This window comes from Asterias amurensis, chromosome 11 (assembly GCF_032118995.1).
Source record: "Asterias amurensis chromosome 11, ASM3211899v1".
Classification (NCBI taxonomy): domain Eukaryota; kingdom Metazoa; phylum Echinodermata; class Asteroidea; order Forcipulatida; family Asteriidae; genus Asterias; species Asterias amurensis.
Window position 1 is genome coordinate 16653796 of NC_092658.1, and position 5424 is coordinate 16659219.

At 38.6% G+C, this 5424-nt stretch overlaps 1 non-coding gene across 1 annotated transcript; it reads right to left on the minus strand.

Moving 5' to 3' along the window:
* Positions 1-3753: 3753 nt before the first annotated feature.
* Positions 3754-3827, minus strand: Trnas-gga (transfer RNA serine (anticodon GGA)). Its single transcript has one exon. It is a non-coding gene; the product is annotated as a tRNA-Ser (tRNA).
* Positions 3828-5424: the final 1597 nt, after the last annotated feature.

The window sequence follows — 5424 nt, forward strand, 5'->3', positions numbered from 1 at the left end:
GCAAAAATGTGTATGCTATCAGCACATGCCTATAAATAAAAGGGCTTCAGGCCTGCATGCTCAAAAACTACTTTCCTTCAGAGAGGGCCGTTTCTCACAATGTTTTGTGCTATTGCTCGTTACCAAGTAAATTTATATGCTAACAATTATTGAGTACTTACCAATAATGTCAAGTACCTTTAAAGGGTTATACACGAGATGGTTCGGAGGAACCACAAACTTCGAAGCAAACCCTTTAAAATTTACGAGAAACAACCTGTATTGTGGACAACGATGATGGGTGTTCAATGTGCAGAAGTATCTGAAGGAACAATGAGTTTGTCGTGAGCCTCACTGATTTTGCCTCAAGCCATCGCGTAATGCCATTTTTCTCATGCTATTCTGGGGTTATACTATTTTAAAACCCATTGTGATATAAGAAATATACCTCACTTTCAAGGTTGAGGTATGTATTTATATAGCTAACATGTTTCCCCAAGGGACTCGGTAAACACTGAGTATATTCAGGTCCCACACACATCAAGAGAAGGGCAAAAAACAAAAATACTTATTCCCAAAGGAAATATTAAATGTTACAGTACTTTTTTTTTTTTTTTTTCTAGACAAGAAATATGGGAAACCGCTCACACATGATTAACCAATTTATCTCCTAAAACCCTTCAGGAAACTTCATTCTCGAATTTAACGGATTTAGGAGCATTGTGCGGAATAATGGTGTGAAAATGTCTGTTGTTGCTGTTGTTTACTTGTCGTCATCGTCGCTGTTGTTGTTGTTCTTGCTACTGCTGCTGCTGATGGTTTCTTGGTATTGTTGTTGTTGTTGTTGTTGTTGTTGGTGTTGACGTGCTGCTGCTGTTGTCGTCGTCGTTGTTGCTGTTTTTTGGTGTAAAGATTCTCAGACATACCCTAAACATAAGCATTACAGGTGACGTTGCGCACAAACCAGATTTTGCTGCCTTTATTTTAATTTCTAGCTGACATTTCAAAATTATGCAATTATATTGGAGAAGGATAGGCCTATCAATTTAAACACTGAAAGGGGCACTTCATGGCTGCATATAGCCGTGTTTATAAACTATAGTCAAGAGGAAGAGACGAGGCTCAGGGACCAACTGTCCAACTGTCTTCAAATTATTAGGGGCCTCAAGAACTCAAAACAATAGAGTCACCAAAAATCAGTTTGATAAAAAGAGGAAACTACGGTTTTAGCAATGAGGAATAACATAGTGGCTCGCGTGTTAACCTTCAGGAGAAAAAAAAACAGTGAGATTTTCTCAGCTTTTTTGATCAACCCTGATAGCATAACAACTCTACAATTTGCGCTTCCTGAACTTAAATCCACTGGGAGCCGTTCAGTTCCCGCCTTTAAAGAGAGAGAGTAATTTGAAGTTACTCACTTTATACTGCAGGCATTAGGCCTATACGGTAACCCTAGAAAACCAAGGCTTAGAGAAGTCGGACTAAAATTATCTGATAACCTTTCCTGAAATGCTCGTTACGATTTGATTTTGAAGTTTCATTGGTGTATTCAAGTTTTCGGACGGAATTTAAAGATTATTAAAGGTACTACCCGTCGTCTTTCAACAGCTCTCCCTTTCTTGTTACGAAGTAAGTTTTTATGCGAACATTTATTTTAAGTAATTACCAACAGTGGCCAGTGCCTTTAAGATGTAAACGCCTTCGGCAGATTTGTTGGACTGCTGTTTGTCTTTATACACATAAGACCAACTTTATACACCCATGGAGTTTATTGCTCCATGATACACCACAGTCAATTTTGCATCACTTTTTTTATAGATAATATTGATATCAAATATTTCTATGGGATTTGAGCCATTGCATGGTGAGGTCCCGACGAAGACTACGATCAAGCTATAGTCGAAACGTTGAGACAAGTTATTAACACACTCCACGATAATGAACGAGTTTATAACGATAGCAGGTGGGAAAAGGCAGGAAAGTTCTTTTCAGAACTGAGAAGTTTCCCGAGTTCCGAAAATCTGCTCCGTGGTAGTATATAATATAATGCAGGAAAGGATCTCAAAAGAACAGATCTACTGGTTTACACACCATGGTGTTACCGAAAAACCAAATATTGATATGTTCAATGTTGGGTGCTAGCATTACCTTTAACGGTAAGGTCCCCAATCCATGCTGACCCTCAGAGTTTATCATCATAATTAACATTGACACAAGGTTTTTTACGACAGTCATGTTTCATTGAACCCCCAAAATATGCGCCAAAAAGAAAATACTGTAAAAAAGGCTGCCCTCGTTTTGACCGTAGTCTGTCGTGAATACACATTGTGCTCTTCTTTTCAAAGTGAAGCTATTAATATGAACATTGTACATGGTTTTCTTTGTGTGCTAAATGCGTTGAATTGCACCACACTAGGTCATATACTATGATTTTTCCTTTTTTTTAGGAACTGTCAACTGTTCAGCGCGCTGCTGTGTGTAATCACACGGGCCGCGAACGGGCTCGGGTTGTCAGGACCGTCTCAGCCGCTAAGGACGTGCCGTGTGAAAGCTTGCGTGCTCCCCTAGCCGTGACCCCTCGCAGAGCCGCCACTCAGCCCGCACTTTTGACCCAAACCACCCAACCATGAGTGGTGGCCCCTGCATACCAACGTGCACAGCACTGGGCCTTGGTGATCGTGCACTGGGTTCCCCCTAGCCCTGGGAAAAAAACACACACCGAACTCCCTCCAATAAAAATTACAGAATTTTGCGCTAACTCGACGTTACTAAATTCATTCATTGATGGTTTTCCACGTGAAGTTTCTATGTGTATCGAAACTAGCACGTTACTGTTTAGTCATATTTCACTTGGCAAGTTTTCAATTTTCGTTCATGGGTTGGTGCAATAGCCAGTAGTTGTGACAGGCTCTGGTTGGCATTTCTGGGATCGGTTGGGGGTTAAATTCAGTCAGGATTCGGTGTCGGGTTGAATTTCCTTTTTTTTCTTTTTTTCGAAAGAGAAAATTCCTTCGTTTTGCGTTCACTGTTCACCCCGCAGCAATATAGGCGTTGCCCAAAATGTGGTTTTGCAACAAACTCCCTGTGATATTTGTTGTGTTGTCATTAAATAAGCCTTTGAGAAAGACTCGAAGTAAGTTGTTTGCAACAGCTAATTCTTTGTTTCTCATGTATTTTTATTCCTGTGATGTGTGTTTTATAAAATCTCTTTTCATAAAAAAAACAAAGTAACATAAATGTGGGGATCGTGGGATGTTTGTTAGTCGATATCACACTCACATAAGGATATTTAGTTTTTAATGACCTCATTTACTTATTTTTTCACTGAAGAAATTACCAGAGTTTCGAACGGATTTTCCCCAAAGTCAGTGTAGTGTCCCGTCTATAAAGGCCGTGCTGGTGTACACCCCCAAAACATTAATCTTAACCCCAGACATGAATGGTTTCTACATTGATAAGATTCTGCTGATATCATTACCCGCTCTAGAAAGTCGCTATGAGATTGATGAGTTTTGTGCGACCTAGTTAAAAACAGACAACAAAATATGTATCGCGTTGGCGATAACCTGTTTCAAATAAGAGCGTTCGTAAATGGGTTCTTTCGGCGGTTAGGCTAAGACTGGCAATTTTCTACACATTTGAAGAGGGGGCTCATCTGGGTTAGTAACCCATCTAGGTTCTTATTAATTTTGGTTTTTTACCCATACACCGATGTGTGTTAGCACTGTATACTCAGTACTTTCCCGAGTCCTGTGAAAAAATATCACAGGCATATAACTCGGGTGGGATTCGAACCCACGACCCCCTGCAATTCCAGAGCAGTGTCTTACCAACTAGACTACCGAGGTTGCCCGGCAGCTAGAGGCAGTTCGAATCCCATCTAGGTTCTTTTTTTAGCGCTAAATGTGTTAACAATATTTAGCAGGATTGAGAAGTAACGCCATATATTAACAACCAAATAAAACTGGAAATACAAGAACACAATAAAAGCTTTTTAAAGACAATCGAGCACCTGAACAATTTCGATAGTGTGTAGTGAAAGTTATTTTGAAACAAAGCGAATATAGACCCTAGAATGCCAAGTTCAATCGTGATTATTCGTATAAAACTTTTGTTATATTGGAAAAAAGAATTTTGTTTTTGATGGGGTTCGATCGTATCTCAACCTGTCTTAATAACATTTTCAGACCGCTTCCACACTTTCAAATCAAAGTCTGAAAGTTGTAGGCCTAATTGTTCTTTTCTGTGTTTTTTTTTAATGTAAATTTTAGGTTGTAAAAGGATACACTCTCCATAAACCATTGTTTGTACCGTCCGTCAAACGCTGTAACTTCCCCTCTCTAGGCAAACGGGTAACCCACCGCCAATTATTTTATTTTTAACTCGAATGATCTTGTGACTCCCGATTTCAATGTTCACTACAAAACATAAGAATGCAAACAATACATTCGTTAAATTGCAGCTGAACAACAACACAAATGTCCTGAATTTGAAGTACATCGCTAGACATTTGTTTATTTATTTATTTTTGTGTTTATTATTTATTTATTTACATATAATATATGTCTATTGTTCGGCGTCCCTAGCAAAGTACATTTTCGTGAATGTTTCAAATATTGGATCTCAGGTTTTATCACTCCAAGGGAGTCAGGTCATGGGCACTAAACCTTGGCGGGCCGCTACCCAAATTCTTCTCCGTGCGCCACTTCTCTGTCAAGCCCTTCAACCTTCACCTCTTGCACGCCTCACACATACCTTCAAGCACAAACACATCATCAACAAGTAATTAAACAAGCAAAAACAAACACAAAAACACTCTCAAGAAAGCGACGACTAAAGATGAATACGAAAATGAAAATTTTTAAAATTCGGGGTACGACTATATTTTATGAGATAAAGAGTTGACTTTTACGAACGGCATTAATTGAAGACAGTGTATGATTTAAAAAAATAATAATATACAAGAAGATAACTGCAGGTGTTAAGGGCACTGGATAGATGTTGATATTATAAAACCTTGTCAGAAAAAACCCTTTGAAGAAATTCAGCTTACAGAAGGCTTTTCCACATTAAAGTCAGAGAAAGCTCCAGGCAGAGCGGCTTTTCCTATAGGCATCTGAAAGCACACAATTTTTTGCATCTTTGACGTTTAATTGAGCCCAACCTTTCACATGTTTGTTATTTTATGCACATCGTGGGATACACCAAGTGAAGATACTGCTAAAGAAATTACCAATAAAAGTTCGTTTGGTAGTCGCTTTTAAAATGGCAATACAAAGTTGTTTTGTTAGAGGGACAGCATCTTTCGATTGTAAATCAATAATTATTTTGAAGTAATGTGGTTATGGGGAAATATATCAGTTGGTATCCAAAAAATCTTGAATATGAAAAGCGATACTGACAGTAACGGTTCCAAGATTGTGTTATAAATTAATGCATAATTCT